The sequence below is a fragment of the Phaenicophaeus curvirostris genome, chromosome 18 (genome assembly GCF_032191515.1).
Source record: "Phaenicophaeus curvirostris isolate KB17595 chromosome 18, BPBGC_Pcur_1.0, whole genome shotgun sequence".
Lineage (NCBI taxonomy): Eukaryota > Metazoa > Chordata > Aves > Cuculiformes > Cuculidae > Phaenicophaeus > Phaenicophaeus curvirostris.
In genome coordinates this window covers 886,733-905,290 of record NC_091409.1, presented here as the reverse complement: position 1 = coordinate 905,290, position 18,558 = coordinate 886,733, and the positions used below count along the sequence as shown (strand labels likewise).

General features: G+C 45.5%; 1 long non-coding RNA gene and 4 other non-coding genes across 10 annotated transcripts; all 5 read right to left on the bottom strand.

Moving 5' to 3' along the window:
* Positions 1-8,605: 8,605 nt before the first annotated feature.
* Positions 8,606-13,934, bottom strand: LOC138728473 (uncharacterized). 6 transcript variants are annotated; one of them, XR_011338707.1, is made up of 6 exons: positions 13,481-13,495; positions 11,985-12,077; positions 11,654-11,776; positions 10,708-10,846; positions 9,800-9,938; positions 8,606-8,804 (listed from the first exon to the last, which is right to left on the bottom strand). It is a non-coding gene; the product is annotated as an uncharacterized lncRNA (long non-coding RNA). The 6 variants fall into 6 exon arrangements; XR_011338708.1 differs by lacking the exon at positions 13,481-13,495 and adding an exon at positions 12,543-12,557; XR_011338710.1 differs by lacking the exons at positions 11,985-12,077; positions 13,481-13,495 and adding an exon at positions 13,914-13,934.
* LOC138728672 (small nucleolar SNORD12/SNORD106) lies at positions 10,010-10,100 on the bottom strand. Its single transcript, XR_011338737.1, has one exon. It is a non-coding gene; the product is annotated as a small nucleolar SNORD12/SNORD106 (small nucleolar RNA).
* Positions 10,918-11,009, bottom strand: LOC138728671 (small nucleolar SNORD12/SNORD106). The gene has a single exon (XR_011338736.1). It is a non-coding gene; the product is annotated as a small nucleolar SNORD12/SNORD106 (small nucleolar RNA).
* LOC138728670 (small nucleolar SNORD12/SNORD106) lies at positions 11,848-11,939 on the bottom strand. The gene has a single exon (XR_011338735.1). It is a non-coding gene; the product is annotated as a small nucleolar SNORD12/SNORD106 (small nucleolar RNA).
* LOC138728674 (small nucleolar SNORD12/SNORD106) lies at positions 12,851-12,937 on the bottom strand. The gene has a single exon (XR_011338738.1). It is a non-coding gene; the product is annotated as a small nucleolar SNORD12/SNORD106 (small nucleolar RNA).
* Positions 13,935-18,558: the final 4,624 nt, after the last annotated feature.

The window sequence follows — 18,558 nt, the reverse complement described above, 5'->3', positions numbered from 1 at the left end:
TCATGTGTAATGCTGGAGCCATGGGAGCAGAAGAGACCTGACAACGCATCAGCTCAGGCATAACATGGTAAAATGTTCCAGAGAAGATAAGAAATAAAAGGAACTTGAGATTCTTTGTCTTTCTGTAGATGTCTGTAGCAAAAGAGAGATGTCTCATTTTCTTGGCAGATATTGTCACCCTGGAAGTCACACACATAACAAACCTGGAGTGAGCCAGAGGCAAAAAGGTCAGGAGAGGTAAGAGGAGAGCACTAGAAATAAGAGGCCATGGGGTCTAGGAAGCAGGAATTTAACCATACCAGGTGTTAATTCCTGCCTCTGCCAATGAGTCACTCACTATGTGACCACTGCGGGTAAGTCATTTAATCAACGTATGTCTCATTCTTGATCTAGAACAGGAAGTACATTCAAAAAGAGATTGCATTACTCAGCTAATTAGTCAACACAAACCAGAAGCTTGTGCAGCTCTTGCGCAATTAACTGAGAGGCAGTAACAGAATATCTCCCAGGTGTTTCTGTTTCCAGAACCGATGCTTCCATGCTCCAAGTCCCCCTACAAACAATTGTTGGGGTAGAAGGAACACACTCACAGTATTCTGGGACAAAAAAAAAAAAATTATTGAATGAAAATTAGCTTCAAAAATCAGTGTGTCTACATAAAGACTGCTATTTTCACTGACCCTGTGCTGTTAGGAAGATTTGATCTGGGTCCAGATATTTCAGTAGGGTTTATATTTAATCCACCCCCACATAAAGTTCTTGGGAGCAAACTCTGTTGCTCGTATCCTGTTCCCAGTCTTTAACCAGTTGTTCTCGCTTATTCTGGTTTGACGTAGACCTAGGGCTTTTTTCAGGTTTAGGGCTGTTTTCCCCTGACAGGCTCCCAAGATGGTAATGTTAAAAAAGCCCAGGAGAATGTGGCCTGAGCTGTGCTGAACCGTATCAGCCCAGCAACAGATTTCTTGCAAGACATTTGCCGAGTCTAAAAGTATGACTGTTGGTCCTGTGAGGAATATTGGAGCCAAAGCAGTGTGCTTTACACCAAGGCAATGTGGCTTGTCCATTTTACAAGGAGCGGTTCCGGAGCAGAACAGCTGGCAGGGCTGTCCTTGGCAGTGGAGATTGTGTCTTCCAGCCTGCAGGGAATATCAAGAGGCAGCTCACGAGGGCAGGTGAAATGTGACATTATCTGCTTGTTCAACCCCAGCTGCTTTGCCTGCTCCTCACGCGGGGTTCTGGCCCTCTCGCTCATTTTCCTTTGCTTAATTAAGTCGCACTGCACTAGAGCTGCCACTGACCCACTTCCCAGAGACTCCCCTGCTCGCTTTGTGAATTCTGAGGGGCAGGAGGATGTCACAGATGGTAAGTCCCTTCCAAAGGACAAAGAGAAGCTTACTCACTTTCACTCTGGATAGTTAATCAGCGTCCCTGCCTGCACCACAGGCTGATCCACCCATCTGTGGAATGGGGAAAGCTGCCTAATACCTTCTTAAACTCTGTTTTGCCATAATTTTCCCATTAAAAAAAAAAAAAGATAATTATGTAGCCTGGATAGGATCTACTAGTTTTTTTAATAGGATTTACCCTATTCCTAAGCGTTCACCACTTTGCCTCTGGCCATCTATGAGCTGTTAATATACGTACATTGCAAACACATTAGGATAGCACTATTTTCTTGGTTCTGTGTTTGTACAGCCCCTCATACTTTATGTCCCCTATGCAGGACTTGGATTCCTGTCCATTCCAGCAATAGGAAACCAGCAGAGCTATCAGTATGCAGGACAGAAAAAAAAAAAAGGTTTGGTTTAGAGTCTCTGATTCTACTTTCCATTGTCACAGCCAAGTCTGTAAAAGCACAGAAGGAAAGTAGCCAACCAAGTGATCTGATTTCTTGGAGCTGATTTCTACAGATATGCGAAGGCCACAGGAGAGCTGTCTGCCAACTCATCCAAACCCTTCTCCAAGGCTATCACAAGGGATGCTCTGCTTGTTCATTGTATTTCAGCAAGAAGCACAAACATTTCACCCGAGCTTCCCAGAACAAGACGCAAATCAACAGCAACGGCAACAATGCTTGTCCAAAAGATGACAAAGGTCAGTATTTCCACCTACACTTTTTTGCTGCTGTGAACAGTTACCAACTTGAAAATCAATTTCTGCAGCAGTCTTTTCTGCTCTCTGCTGCCCTTCGTATCTCATGCCTAAAGCCGAGAGCATGCAAGGGCACACACTTCTCTAGGCTTTGTTGATGAGAGTTTTAGCACACGTAGGCCTAAATAGACTATATCCTGCTGGGCATAGAGGAGCACGGGAGGAATTCCAGTTGCACATAACTTCATTCTCAGCTTTTAAATGTCAGTAGGGAAGCAGAGAAACCCTCAGAAACTTTAATGTTTTCAAAGAAAAGCTGGGACAAATGATCAGGCTTCCTACAACTAACTAGTCCAATAGAAGCAGCAAAACTCCAAAACCCAGCAAGAGGCTTAGACCTTTTGGGATAGTTGATAACCAGGGACACTTTGCTCTAATCACAGACAGCAATTGTGCAAATCAAAACTGGGTGCTAAAAACTCATGCTAATCACTCCTTCAGCCTTTGGAATCTGAGCTCCCAACTTGTAGCCATGTGAAAACCTTCCAACCCTTTCTTCCTATCCCATCACTCCACCTCTGGGATATTCCCCTTTAGAAAACTTTGCTTCAGCATTCTTTGAAACGGGCTGTTTCATTTCCAACAGCATTTATCTTCAGATACTCTTACTCCTTACAGGCTGCTGCTCTGGCTGAGTTTGCACTTATGTGCTGCCTGCCTGAACTGGAGACAAAGTGCAGCAGAGGAGAGGACCACCAACATAAATCCAAAGAGAGACTGAACTACCCCATGCTGTTCTTAACTAACTCTCCCTTTCAAACTGTCCATTATGCTTGTGCCTGACTGATCAGGCAGGACAGGGGCAAGCTGGCCTCACGCAAAGGCCAAAGCAACTGCTGTGGTTTTGTGTTCACGGCACTTATCTGATTCTATAGTTTCCTGAATGTTTTCCCATTCCAGGTCCTCCCCTCTTGATGGCAGGTAGGGGATAAAAAAAAAAAAGAAAAGCCTCTAGCTCAGGAAAATTAGGGAACATATGCAAGAAACACTTGTCTGTCTCTGAGGATTTACACTGCCTGGCTAATCCATTGAAGCCATTCACCTGAGGTTTTACTGCTTGTTTCATTCAAGTGCTTAGCTCCTTTCCCCATGCCCTGGCAGTAGGAAATCTTTGAAGCCCTTCATCCCATACTACACTGAGGATGCTGCAGTCCTAGTCTCGCCAACTCCAGCTCTCAACAAATGAGGCCATTGCACACAGCCCCTTCCTACGACAGGTCAAAGATACCTCCTCCTCAGAGCTGATCTAACCATGCCAAAGCAGAAACTGGGATTTGAGCTCAGGCTGCTGATGAAAAGAAGCTGAACATTTATTCATTCATATTTAATATGCATTCATTCATATGAATGAATGAATATGAGCAAAGGAGCACCAGCAGCCTGCCTTCCTTCCTTTCACTGACTTGGACTGCAGTTCAGTGTCTCCCACTGTTACAGCCCCTAGGATTTTGCTGCTGTTGTTTAAGGATGGAAAAGCTCAATGGGGACATGTATAAAACAACAAATTACTTCTCCCAGTAGGTCTTTCCTCACTCCAAAGAACTTTTTGTCTTCTTTAGCACAGACCATTTTATTCCCTTCCTGGGAGAAATCTCCAAGCGTGCATAAGATGTTACAGAAGAAACAAGAAGAGCACACACAACCCCAAAACATCAGCCCAGTTTACACCCCACAAGATCAGTCTTTTCACTCACTGTCAGATCATCCTGTCTCATGTAATTGATCACTCTGGATAGCATGTTCTCAATATAAGAGCCTGGGACTCGAGGCCACCATTTCTCCTTCCCTTTAGTCCCAAGGAAACAGTTGCAGTTTGGCATAGACCACAATCTGAATGCCTCTATTTTTTTTTTTTCACAGATGGTTATTTATATGATTAAGATTAAATAGCTAAGCCATCTTCATTTTCTGTTACTGATAAATCTAAGAGAAACATCAATCTTTTTTTTTTAACAACGGTTTTCCTAAAAGAGACAATAAAAAATGATATTGTCCTTCTGTGCAGCATAAGGCTCGGGATAAATGAATCCACCCACAGCTGTAGAAACCCCATTTATTGATTTACTGAATCGTCAAGTCAGTTGAGCTGTTTTATGAGTCAGCAATTGCAAATGGGTCATATGCAAGTTGCAGCATCAGGCACCAGGGTGACACGGCACCACTTGTCCCCTGAGACAGCTAGGAATAGTCTTCAGTACAGTTCCACCAACACAGTTATCATCCAAGTCATTCATTTTTTCACTCTGCTAAATCTCTGCCCAGACGTTAGAAAGAAAAACAAAGCAAATGGAAAGCAAATCCTAAAGTGATACAGACACTGCTCAAACAGAACACTGAGGTGTCTCTCTAAATTCAAGAGCATGCCTAAACATAGTACTAGAAATATTACACTGCACATAGACATAACCGCTCTGATTTAACCAGGCTCTGTAATGAGCTACACAAGCTGCAGGAGAAAGATATACTTACTATAACTGGTCCCATTTTTAATTTGCCAGTTCACTGCACATCTTCAATAAACTGAACACTCATTAGTATTTGCCTGAGACAGGTGAAATTTGAAAGACAATTGGTTTAGTACCACTGAACATCTCAGAAATCTCAATTGTCCAGTCGGAAAACAGGTTGAGTCTTGCCAATATTAGCTAAGCTTTTAGCTGACACTGGTAACTAAGATCACAGACAAAAACAACTCCATTCTGATTACACTGTCTGGATCTCTGCAGTCCAGGAGCTCCCTGTATCACACAATCACGCTAACTTTGTTTTATACATGGTGAATTGTCAAGATGCCAAGAGGTCAGAGAACAGGCCTCAGTTTAACCTCTGCTGTGCAGAATTCCTGGAGTCCATTAAGACGACGATGCTAGGTCTGATCCACACCTCTGCCTGCCAAAGATAATCTGAGTGCCTTGCATCTCATGGATTTAATGAGTCATAGAATCATAGAATTTCATAGAAATGTCAGACACATCTAGTGCAATCTGCCTATCAAGTGGCATGGAAATTACTATTTCAATGTTGTAAGCAAAGCCTGAGCCCATTGGGTCCTATCTACCAAATAAGCCTCACTGGTGCCCGCAGTTCCCTGTCACCACTGGGTCTTTTTACTTTACCAAGCACTTGTAGGACTAGACCCAGAACAAATAAGTCCTAGTTTCTGGGCCCCTCCTGAGCTTTAGAGCCACATTGCTTCTTGAAATGTACCAATTCCCCCTTGTTTTAACAGGAAAAGGTAGTAAATTGACACTCATAAACTAATAAAGTTGCAGCTAATCTACAAAGCTGCAGATGTTTATTTGTGGTAGGGTACCACTTAGGTGATGAAAACAGAGGCTTTATTAACCACAAGTGTATTTCCATAAGAGATTCAAGGCCATTCATCTTCACAAATTCATCCTATTCAGATGGCAGCTAAACACTTCATAAAATATCAATAAGCAGCACAGAAACATGATGCAAAATGGAGCTAAAAATTAAAGCCTTGACCCAAACTCACAGAGGTCGACTCTCAAGGCAGAGGGTCCTTTTTGTGACTGGCATTTCTGAGTGCAATTAGAAAGCAGCATGCAGTAACAGCAGGATAAAAATAAAAAAACCTGTAACACTATCTCGCCTATTTAACAGCTTTATTCAATTGACAGAACTTACATTACAGAAATGGTCAAGTTTATTTTCCTAAATGAGAGCAGCTGTCACAGGATGGCATTGACCAAATGTTCATTTTCCTTGAGAAAAATCAATCTCCAAGGTACAGGGCACTTTGTAATTCAGTAAATGCAAAGAGAAGGAGTGAGGAGTAAACATCTGGATGGCAGGAGAGGTCACTGTACTTTAAATAATGATGTTCTGAAGGGACTTTTAATAACATTCCTAATGAGTCCAAGAAATTGGCATTATAAGCCCAAATCACCTTATTACTGTCTCTGAATATTCTTTTTGTATCTCTGCTGATAATGAAAGTAATAATAATATTCAACATTGCCAAAGGAAAGGGAGCCACAAAAGCAGCTCACAAGCACAAGTCTTGAAGAAACTTCCACGTGTGAAATTCAGATCAGTTCTCTTCAGACAGTTGCAGCTGCCACTCCTATGCATACATGCAATAGCAGCAGTGATTGAATTATGACCTTAGCAACTTTTCTTGGGGAGACAGCAAACCACATCGACATCTGTCCTCAGAGCTCTAACTGGACAAGCACACTCTGCTCCCTGACATATGCTTGCTGGTAGGTATGCCCATTAGATTATGAAAGTAATTACATTAGCAGCAGTTCTGATCCCTCACCAATACATTGTTTCAAGAGATTATGCTGCTTACATTAATTGAATGAGAAAAATCCCTACCCAGTTTAATGGGAGACTGCTTTAAATGCTGATTAATAGCTAATTTTCCATCACTGCTGTTTCCACTAAACATGTAAAAAGACATGCCAACAGCCAGTATCAGCTCACATACCAAATTCCCTCCCATAACCACTGAAACTGTTATTTATGCTTTTAAGTACCAGAAATACCCTCTAAACTTGTAGTTGCTGTAAATAACTTCCAATCCATTTAAGTACTAATTAGGCTGTTGCTATCGGGCAGTAAAAATAACACTGCGATACTTTAAATGCCGCAAGAAATAATTTCTTAAATGCTTTCTCTGTCAGTTACCCATGCTTCCCTTTAGCCCTTCAGCTACTTATAGCTGGATTGTCACCATCAGGCCAGCCAGCTCACTGCAGCCCTGGCAGGGGGGACAGCAGCCACTCACTTGCATATTTGACCCATCAGCTAGTGCTTCCGCAGGCTGCTAAGGAACCTCATGAGGCTGCAGGGGGTCTGGGGATTGGTTTTCAGCTCTATCCCTAAAGCAGGCTTCCTGTGCTACTTCCCAACAGCAGCACATGGGAAACCCCTGCTTCCATCCTTAGGCCCAGTGTGTCAATTCTGAAGCTGCTGAGGCGCTGCACATTAATATATATCCCAATTCTTCACATCAGCTTGGTCTGAAGGGGCTATTTGCTTCATTTGCATTGCCAGTGGGGTGTACAGACACTACCAGACCAGGATCTGGATGAGACATGTCGAGGGCTGCTTGTGCATCGCGCAGACACCGCTCGCAACTGCCAGGCTAATGGGCACAGCAGATGGAGAATGCATGCTCCCTCCCTGAAGAACAGATTCGCCACCATCCAACTCCTCTGCAAGAGCAGAGGCCACACAACACAGGTGCACTCACATTTTTCACCCACAATGAGGCAACAGGTATACAGTCAATTGATCCAGCATACGGAAGTCAGAGGAACAGGTAGCAATACATTTTAGGGCTCTTTACTACCTCTGGTATTAAGAAAATGGGCATGAGAAAAGCCTTCCTCTCGCTTAGTGGCTGCCTGCTTCAGCACGTTTAATCCACATTTCATTTTCCTGCTCAGCAAGCTTGGAATTTTGCCAAACAGCATCCAGGGGAAGCCTGCAGGACCTGAATGAACACCTGTCATTTAAGTTTCTCTAGCCAGAAGCAGTGACTCCTGCTAGTGAGCACACAGCACAAGGGAGATGTCAAAAGCTTCACTTCCTTCCCAGGCTGCCATCACTTTTCTACAAGACTCATGTATCGAAGAATTTGCAAAGACAGTGACCACCTAGGAACATACCAATTTACGCCTTTTACCAGGCCAGCTAAAATGCCCACCAATGTATGTTCTACATAGAATCCAGGGGAGAAGCCGAGGGAGAGCCCTTGACCAAACAGAAGCAAAGTACAAATTCCATATTTCCCTTTGCTCCAGCAGATAGGCCTGTTGCCAACCTTTAGCACTGAGCCACAATGTACACAGAACTCTGCCCCAGCGCAGTTTCCTGGCACACAGCCGCAGCCACAAGTCTCAGCCAAGCACTTTTACATTGGGGTATATATGAAGCTGAACTGCCATGAGACCAAGCTGCTTTCCCCTTGCTCGAGGCAGCAGGCAACTCCATGTAAGCAATCACTACACAGAAGCGCTGTTTGCCATACAACTCCCCAAAACAATTAAGAGATACAGAAATTGGCAGTTAAGTGCACATAGAGAATTTCAGTCACCAGCTGACTTCACCCAGTACACCCAGTACTCAGATTTTATTAAAAATAGCCTCTAAACAGTACAGAAATGCAGACTGCACTGTCAGATACCCCTTCCCCATGTTACAGGCTGCCACTGAGAACTAGTAAAGCTCTCCGGACAACAGCAGAGAGCCAAAACCTGAATCTGCCCTCTCCTTACAGAGAAGGCCATCCTCCTATACTTGACAAGTGGTCTCTAAGAAGAGGCTTCCTTACTGTTAAGGATTGTGGCAAGATAACATCAGCTGTTAGAGGGTGAACGCCACCCTTGCAGACAAAAGCACCCAATTACATTAAACATGCAGAATCCATTACCATTAAATGTCTCATACCAAGAGAAAAAAAAATATAACACCCTCAGTCAGTACATTGGCAGGACACCGATTTATTACTCCTCCTAGCTCTGAAGGCCAGAGCTACTGCAGGTTGATGTGAATGCTGTAGCTCGGACAAGGGAAAGGCAGCAGCAAGGAGAGGAAGATCATTAGCAGAAGACAGCTTTCTGCTAGGCAGACTGAAATCACAGCAGGTCCCACGACAACTTCTGACAAATCTCAACCTGTCAAGAAAACAGCCAATATTCTGTCAGTCCACTCAACCACAAACAGCAAAAGCTTTCAAACCCCCCTCAAACTCTATTAGACAGCAAGGGCTCCTTTGCAACAGCAAAAACTTCTCCCCTGCCAGGCACTCTGAATAGGATGTATTGTAGCTGTTTATCCAATGAAATTCTGTCAAGAACACTTGCTAGATCATTAGTGAAATCCTTATCAAACAGCCAAGTTCTCAAAAGATATCATATTCCTGAACTTCTTAAAAAAAGGGGGGGGGGGGGGGAAGAGACAAAAGATCAACTAAAGCTCCTTGACTCTGCAAGAAACATCAGTTAAACACTGCTCAAATGGGGCCAAACAAAAAGTTATGCCTATGCCCTTTAAAGTTAAACTGAAACCTGTCAATGCTCTGCCATTTACTTGAGATCTTTTGAGAGCAAGAATTCTTTCACTTTTTATCTTAGTCTTTTACACGCGTCAGTGTTATACAATCAGTGTTACTGTGATATGTGCAGACAGCACCCCCCAGTGCCACCCACCCTCAAAGCACGCAGCTCGTATGCAGCTTCCTTGCAGCAGAGGTGCAACAACATGTAGCCTCAACATCAAGCCACAAGGAACTGCAGCATCTCACACTTGTGGGATCAATCTGACTAAAATAGAAGTTTACATCAGCACAGCACTGGGGAAAAGTCTGAAGCAATCATGACAGCTGCTCTTCAGCACAACATTAAAGGCAATTGCATTTCATATATATTTGAAACATCTTCCTGTGCATAACAAATGACAAGGTATTACACCCTGTAGAAGAGATGGCAACTTAAGCATTTCAACAGGCGTTGATATTTGGGTCCAACACTGAAAACGGATCCTGCTGCAATGCCCTAATCTATACATCTGTCAAATCTCTACGGACACTAACCTCTCAAAGCATTGCAGAAACAGCTCCTGTGCAGAAAGGTCATTTTTACTACTGCACATAGGTGGTGCAAAACCTTACCATCCTCCTCTGCCAGAGGGGCCCATATGGTGGGGCGAATCAGGAAACAGCCCTCATCACACGATTCATCACCACCAGCTACAGCCATCACATCAGGTCTCCCAGAGGCCCAACACCTCCACTCTACCTTTGAGGATCCCTAGGAGTAAAACCAAAGAGAACAGTGAGCACCAGGACCTGACAGAGTTGGGGACACAGCAGCACTCTCTCGCTGGTGCATCAGACATGATCTGGCTTGAACAGTGAGAATCAACACTGTCGCTCTGATGGGGAAAAAAGTCAAGTCATCACTTACACCAGCAAGCCCAGGGGTTATGTGGTTGCACAACCACAGCAGCCTTGTCACACTCCCACCTCTGCCTACAGATCCACAGGGACCAAGTGAACTAATGGCAGAGGAAGTGGCAAAGCCACCTACTCGTGGACACTTGGGTCCACAAAAAGGACACACTTCAGTCAGGAAGGCTCCCTGTGCCTTTCTGGGGCAGCTGCCCTGAGCAGATCACCCACTTGTTTCTGCCTCCAAGCAGGTTGTCCTTAAAATGAGCTCTCTGAATACAAGGCATCAGGGAAACAGGACAGAGCTGTAAACTACCATCCTGCTCCAGCTCAGACAGCACTCACTGTTGCAGCTTGTACATTCCTGCCCTGCTGGTTCCTGTTCACTTGACACACCAGCCACTTTGTACATGCTGTAATAGAAACAACATGAGGCACAAAGGGCCTTGTTGCAATGCCTCTGCACAAGGAAAACCTCTGTACTTCCACCACTACAATATCTAAGCCAATAGTCAAATCTACAATTGGTCAAGACTCCTGGAAGCAACTTCCTCGCAGAAAAGCATTACGCCTCCCACACCCCCGTATTTAATTTTAAGTAGTGATAAACAGTTCCTTTAAGGACTTACCATTCTTACTTGCTAGAAGTCCAGGCATGGTGGAGCAAATCAGGCAACAGCCTTCATGACACAATTCATCACCACCAGCTACAGCCATCACATCAGGTCTCCCAGAGGCCCAACACCTCCACTCTACCTTTGAGGATCCCTAGGAGTAAAACCAAAGAGAACAGTGAGCACCAGGACCTGACAGAGTTGGGGACACAGCAGCACTCTCTCGCTGGTGCATCAGATATGATCTGGCTTGAACAGTGAGAAATCAACACTGTCGCTCTGATGGGGAAAAAAGTAAAGTCATCACTTACACCAGCAAGCCCAGGGGTTATGTGGTGGCACAACCACAGCAGCCGTGTCACACTCCTAATGGCAGAGGAAGTGGCAGAGCCACTTATGGCCACCACTGAACACTCAGGATCTGCAACTCCCTCACACTTCCTCAAGCTGGCCAGCAAGGGGCAGGGCAGAAAAGACTCAAACAGCACCTCCTTTCCAAAGAGACACTTCAGTCAGGAAGGCTCCCTGTGCCTTTCTGGGGCAGCTGCTCTGAGCAGCAGATCACCCACCTATCTCTGCCTCCAGGCAGGGTTTCCCTTAAAATGAGGTCTCTGAATACAAGGCATCAGGGAAACGGGACAAAGTTGTAAACCACCATCCTGCTTCCAGCTCAGCCAGCACTAGTGCAGCTTGTACATTCCTGCCCTACTGTTTTTCCTGTTCACTTACTACATCTGCCACTTTTGACATGCTGGAATAAGAGCAACAGGAGGCACAAGGGGCCTTGTTGCAATGCTTCTGCATGAACAAAACCTCTACAATATCTAGGCTAATGCTCCAATCTACGAGTTGCTCAAGTCTCCAGGGACAAAGACTTTTGGAAGCAATTCCATCAGTGAAAGGTATTGTCTCTCTTTTATTCCATTTAAATCAGTGATAAACAGTTCCTTTAAGGGCTTACCGGTCTTAGTTGCTAGAGATACAGGCATGGTGGAACAAATCAGGCAGCTGCCCTTGTTACACGCTTCATTGCCAACTACAGCCATCAGGTCTCCCAGAGGCCCTACACCTCCTTTGCTGAGCCCTAGGAGTAAAAACAAAGACAGCAGTTGGTACTAGGCTGTACCAGGGTGGGAGACACATCAGCACTTTCCTGCTGGTGTATCAGACATGATCTGGCTTGAACAGTGAGAAATCAACACTGTCGCTCTGATGGGGAAAAAAGTCAAGTCATCATTTACACCAGCAAGTGCCATGGGCTGCACACTACAGCAGCCGTGCCACACTCTCACCTCTGGCCACAGGCAAGAAGTGAATTCGTGCAAGTCCTTCCTAAAGGGCTTGCTGGCTGGCATGCTTAACAGGCACGTGGAACAGTGGAAACGCTGCAGAAGTTTAAAGAAAAAACACAATGTATGGGGCTTCTGCAGGAGAGCACAGGAGAGCTAAGCCAGATATAACAGAGGAAGTAGGCAGATAGAAGGTGATGCACTTCTGCAAGCCCACCCTTTGTGGCCACGTGAGTCTCCTGCCTTCCAAACACAAAGGAAGGAGGTCACGCAGCAGTAAATACCATGCAACCACCAGAGCCCAGGCAGAGGGAACAGCTCAGCCACAGACCCTGCGCAGCCATGCCATGAACACAGCTGCACACCTAGCAGCGTGGGGCAGGGCAGGGCAGGATGATCCAGAGGCAGCCCCACCTCCACAGGCCCTCCATCATCCAGCCCAGCTCTGCCCCACGCTGCAGCACAGGGCACACGCACAGGGCACACGTGTCTCCAGCGTGGCCATAGCTACCTGCCAGGGGCATGGAGCTGTAAACCCTTGCCAGGCTGCAGGCTCCTCACCCTGTGGGAACTGCAGCCAACAGGAGTGAGAGGAGGCACAAAAGGCCTCGCTGCCAGGCTTCTGCAAGTGGAAAACCCTCTCTGCTGCCAGCTCCACAGTCACATCTGTCCAGCCTCCAGGGACACTGCAGAAGCAGCCAAACCAGTCAGTTATTTAAGGACTCATTCCCACCTGGCCAGAGGCTTGGGCATGGCAGAGCATGCTGTGCCAGCTCTCCAAGGGCCTGGCACCCTCTGCCTCTGTGCAGTGCCCTGGGAGCAGGGCCAAGACAGCCACAAACGCTGGACCCAGTAATGCCTCCCCCACCACTGGTGCATCAGACTCGGCCTGGCTTGAGCATAAAGCATCAACACTGTCGCTCTGACGGGGAAAAAGCATCATCACCCGCACCAGTGAAGGCTCAGTGGTGGCTGACAAAACTTAAGCTCCTCTGTATCTATAATACTTATGTATTAAAATGTTGGGCCACCAAGTTATTTGTGTTTAACTCAAGTGGATAAAAACTTGAAGAGAACACACAACTCTAAGCACACAAAGGTTAAATTGGTTTATGAGTCAAAAGGCTACAATGAGGGGAAGGGCGCTTACAGTAGTGACAGTAGCTACTGTAACGAAAAGTGGAATATCTTGATTTAAGCTGAAGTAGAGTCAAGTCCATCCAAGTAACTGGATTTTTTTAAGGTCAGACAGAATGTCCCTCTGATGGAATGCTTTCTTTATAGCATTTTTTTTAAATTGCGTTTTTGCAGGCTGTTGGGTCTTATGTTGAGCTTGACCCGCACATAACAGTTGTGTCTTTTTCTACAAACACCTCTGTTTGCAGCCTCCCTATTCAAATGCAAGGTCAGGCGGACAGCTGGAGCCAGCTTCAAATCGGTAAAAACATCTGGCTGCTGTGAAGGCTATAATAACATTAATAACATTAAAATTTACACACGTGCATGTTCAGTGGGAAGTAGATTCCATACCCAGCTCCTGAGGTACCACGGGAGATACAGGAGCGAAGCCCCATGTACAGCAGGGGTCACTGTGAACGCAGGAGCGATCACACCCCAAGAACGAACAGCGGCTGGAAAAATAAGAGTTTGAGAGAAAACCCGCGACCAGAGGCACATCCAGCATAAATTTAAAAAAATACGATTACTTAGTTGAAACTTAAGTCTGCTTTCGATTAAATCAAAAACGTTCCGCTTTTCGTAACAGCGACTACTTCTTGTACCGGGGCCGCAGAGGTCGGAAAGGGGGAGGAGGCCGAGGGAAGCGCCGCCCGCGGCCAGCAGAGGCCCAGGCGGCCGGGGGAGGGCGGCGGCCGAGGCGGGGAGAGAGAGAGGAGCCCCCGCACCGCGAACCGAGCCCGGACCCGCACTCACCTCAGCCACGCGGAGCAAAGAGGCCGCGACACCCCCGCGCGGCCTTTTATAGCGGCGGTCGCGCCAAAGCCACGCCCACTGCCGTATTAGGGCGCCCCGGTCACGTGCCCCCGGACAGGCCCTTTCCGGGGCGGGGCGAGCCGCCATTTCGCGGCGCCGCCGCTCGCCCCGCCCCGCCGCCCTCCGAGGCTGAAAATGCCGGGAGGTGGGATCGCGGCGCGGGTGCTGGAGGTGTGGGAAGGGAGCGCCTCGTATCAGGCGTGGGCAGCGTGAGGGAGCCATCCCAGAACCGTGGAATGGGTTGGATTGGAAGGGACCCTCAAAGCCCTCCCAGTTCCAACCCGTTTGGAGATGATCCCGTCTTGTGTTCCGTGTGACCCAAGCTGAACGTCTGTGCTCATCGCCTCTGTGTGCGGCGTTTCCCTGTCTCTAAACAAGGCCGACCGTGCAGCTGGCTCCAAAGCTGCAAATGGGCAAGAGATTTGGCTGTTGTGAAGCTCGTAATAACGTTAAAATCGGACCTGGAACATAATAGGATACGCGTAAGATTCTGGGGAAATTTACACACGTGCAAGTGGGAAATTGTGCTGTCCCCAGCTTTGGTCTCGTTGCACATGACTGATGGGATCACTGCCTCACGTTGCCCAGGTCTGATAATGATGTTCACTTTCTGAAACTCCAAAATGAGTCTTAGAGGTTATTTGCTGGCATTTTCAGCATCACCCCATGCCCCAAGGCCGCCTCTCTCTGCTCCTGTTGATACCGAAAATGGAAGTGAATAAACTCTAGGACTGATTGCGGAGTTCTAGGAAGCAAGCGCCCTTCACCAGGCATGGGCAAGGAATCACAGAATGGCTTCGGTTGGAAGGGACCTCAAAGCGCTCCCAGTTCCAACATGAAGTCTCTGAGTACACATGGAGGGGGTTTCCAGTGCCCTGCGCTCGCCGTGTGCATCCACCTATTCATGTTCAGAAAGGCCAGCTGAGCACAGCGTTTCATCCCTCCCCACGCTGCTGTATAGCAGGGGGAGCCACCCTGTGATTCAGAAATGTTTTGCAGCCGTGACCCCCTCCCTGCACCTCCTGGGGACAGCAGGAACTTCTGTCGCTAGAGTAAGACCAACTAAAGAGATGGGTTTGAAATGGAGTAAAAATCTGAGAGGTAGGGGGACAGGCAGGGGAAGGCGCAAAGCCGTATGCTGGCTTTACGTCAGCAGAGATCCTTTTGGGATAAACACAGGAGCTGAACAACTGTAATAAGCAGCTCTGCCTAGCCTAAAACCATGTAATTGCTCCACGCTTTGGCTTTTCCTGTTTGTAAAATACACACTGGTCATGCCAAGGCAGCAGACAGAGCTGTTCAGTCACTCTAACTTGTATGAAGTGTTAGTGTGTCACATCACTGTTTCAGCAAACATGCAGTTACTTCGGTGTCAAGCTTCTACCAGCTAAAGAGGCGATTCAGTGCCAAGGGGACCACATCAAGCTGACTGGATGGTGCTTGAAACGTGATGAGAACAAGAAAAGGCACGTAGTCAATTTGTTGGCTAATTGGCAAACGTACAGCCAAAGCTCTGCAAATCGACCTAGAGCAGCCATGTGAGAGATTTTAGATACTCCGAAATGAGAGAGCCTATCTTGTTTTACTCACCTCATCTAGTAGTATCTGCAAACATACATACTGCAAGTACATATATAGGCCGTATAGTGTTTGGTACAACACTGCATAATTCAGCTGCCAGTAAAATGCTTTTTCCATATTAAATGTGTTTGTAGGCAAGTAATTCCTGAAAGCAGCTTATCAAAAAGGACTTGTGGAATAAATCTCAATCCCATTAATCCAAGTTCCAGAACACCAAAAGATGAAGAGACAATCAAAGGAAAGATATTTTAAGAGGATTACAGGGAAAACTAATCTTGTTAAACTGCAAACCCATGTCACGTGTATAACACGAAAGGAACTGTAAATGTGATTTTTGTTGCCTAGCTTGGCAAGGAAGGATAAATGAGAAGGTCTGGGATGCTTAACAGCTGCAGCAGAGCTTAGTATCAAATTTATTTGATTTCGCCAGGTTTTATTCTCCTTGGCAGAACCATGTTGAAAATCTTTTTAGTTAGATGAGTTCTTCAACTCAGGGCTCATTGTAGCAAGACTCATTGAACTCAAGAAGTTCCTCAAAAGGCAGCAAAAGTCAGACCGTGCTCAGGGAACTGCTCCGTGGGGCATTGCTGGCCAAAGCCACCAGCCTGTGAAAGCTTCGCTTCACAGCTGATTAGAGGGATTTTGCCCGCGGGACACACGTCTCCCCCAGGACTGTTAGACGCTTCCCTTGCAGAGGGTGGCGATTCACTGCAGCCACAGGCAGCACGTGCATAGCTGGGCCTCTCCAGTCGTGTGTCCCTGTGCTCTTGCGCCAGTCGTGCAGGAGCAGTTACTCTGTCCAGCCTTACAGAGTGGCCAAAGCCAAGTTAAGGTTAAAAGACAGTTTGTCACAAGCATTTTGTTTTTAACAGTACCACAACTCCCAAAGGATGCTTTGGGGCCAGCCTGCACAGGGACATGTTTTTAGCTCCTTCCAAATGCCAGCACTGAGTGCTAGCACAGAATCCTGCTTTTATCTTGTGCCCAAGGAAGGGGAAGCTTGATGAAAGAAGAAATGCTTCTGAATCGCTAAACAAGACCTCATTAATCTCATGGGAGATTAAATATTTCACATACCAGCATCCAACTGCTAGAGTGTTAGGTTCAGGGCCTTTTTTAAGGCAGAACTGAGTATGAAGAAATCCAAACTTTCATTGAGGTGCAACTTCTGACTTCCCAACATAATAACCTAAACTGGAAACACAGCACTAGATGCCTCCAATATTCAGGAAATTTCTAATAGAGATTGTAGTTTTCTAGCATAAAACTTTGTAATAGAATTTAAAAAAAAAAAGGTAAGCATCAAAAAAGCCATGAAAAGATCTCTCTGAACTGTTGGGTCAGCAGCTTCCCTGTGGAGGATGATGATAAAACAGTCTGGCCGCTGACAGAGTATTAGAAAAAAAATATCTTTCTGAGCATCTGCCGAATTATTTACACTTGTCTGTTGTCATACAAAAAGTTCCAAACAGAAAAGTCACAGAATGGACTAATGGACCATGAGACAAACTGCCATAGTTTAGTTTTAGACCCAGAATTTTTCTAGCCTGCAGCTGAAAACAGAAACAAATGAAGACACTGAGTTACCCAGATGAGTTTCAGCAAAAGACCCAACAGGGAGATGTATTCAGATTTACCAATTTAATACGCTTGTTTGCACATAAATAAGGTTCTGGGTTTTTTTTCTTCCTACAGACATTCAAGAGTTTAGTTCCAAAAACCCATTGCACCCATTGAAAAACAGGGAACAGGATAAGTGTCTCTAGAGATGACCAGCTGACCCCAAAAAAATTTTGCATTTGGACTTGGCCATGAAACCTATCAGAGGTTTTGTCCCTGACCCAGGGTTGGGATTGCAACGTTTGGGAGGGGCAAAAAGTGGCATTTAAATATAGAAGACTACCTTTTGTTTGGAAATGGTAAAGATAATGAAAGAATGGTAGCAGAGGATGGAAGTATTGAAAGCATATTCTGTGAATGGTATTTTTCTGGATTCTGGACATTTTCTGGATTCTGGACACTGGACATTTAAAATCTAAAACATCCTCTACTAGCAGGTTACTAAAAATACTGTGAAATGGGAAGCATGAGTAAAGTTTAAAAGTTTTTTTTTCATTTGTAATGAAACACAATTTTGTTGCATTTGAATACTGCTAGTGGTATACAAAGTAATACACTTTTGGGTGAGTTATTCACCATCCATATGCTTTTATTCAGTTCTAATCCAAAGATCAAACAAATACCCTTTAAATCTTAATTTGTTCTAACAACTTATTTTCCTAACTTCTTTCCATGGGATGTTTAGGTTCTCACGCAGGAGATCCTGGTTATTAAGTAAGTTTACGTGTCCAAAGGGAAGCAATACAGCATGTCACAGCCACAGACATGGAGTCGAGTGTTTTTAGATTTGTAAACACCTCTGGAGCAGCATTTCTTTGTCTGAGCTTAGGCAGAGGAGTCTTCTAAATAAAGCCCTTAAGGAAGGTATTACATTGATTCACATTTATTCAGTTGATTTCTACTGCAGACTTTCAAAATAAAAGCAGCAAGCAACTACACAGTTGCTTCACAGAACAAGATTAGTCAAGTGCTATACACGCATCCTCTCCCTTCCTGCAGTAAGACACCTTAGGAACCTCTGCTATTCATCTCATCACAATAAAAGTATTAACTTTGATCAGTGGGTTAGAACAGAAGTTTGGTTTGATCCTTAGGTAACACAATCGTTACAGTGGAATTCCCAGTACAGCTACACTCAGCTCTGATGTATGGTACTGACATTTGGCCAGAGAATTAATAGCAAGAATTACTGATTCCAGATTCCTCAACCGAGTCCTTTCAGAAAGGATTTATCCTAGGGAAATACCAGCTGTCTATATCGTAAAACAAAACAACAAACAAGAAGTTCAGGGAATGTATTTTAATATTATGGAACAAACAGGTATCACAGTGAATCCAGGCTTCTTCTCATTCTGTAGGCACATTTTAGCTATCCTACAGCTCA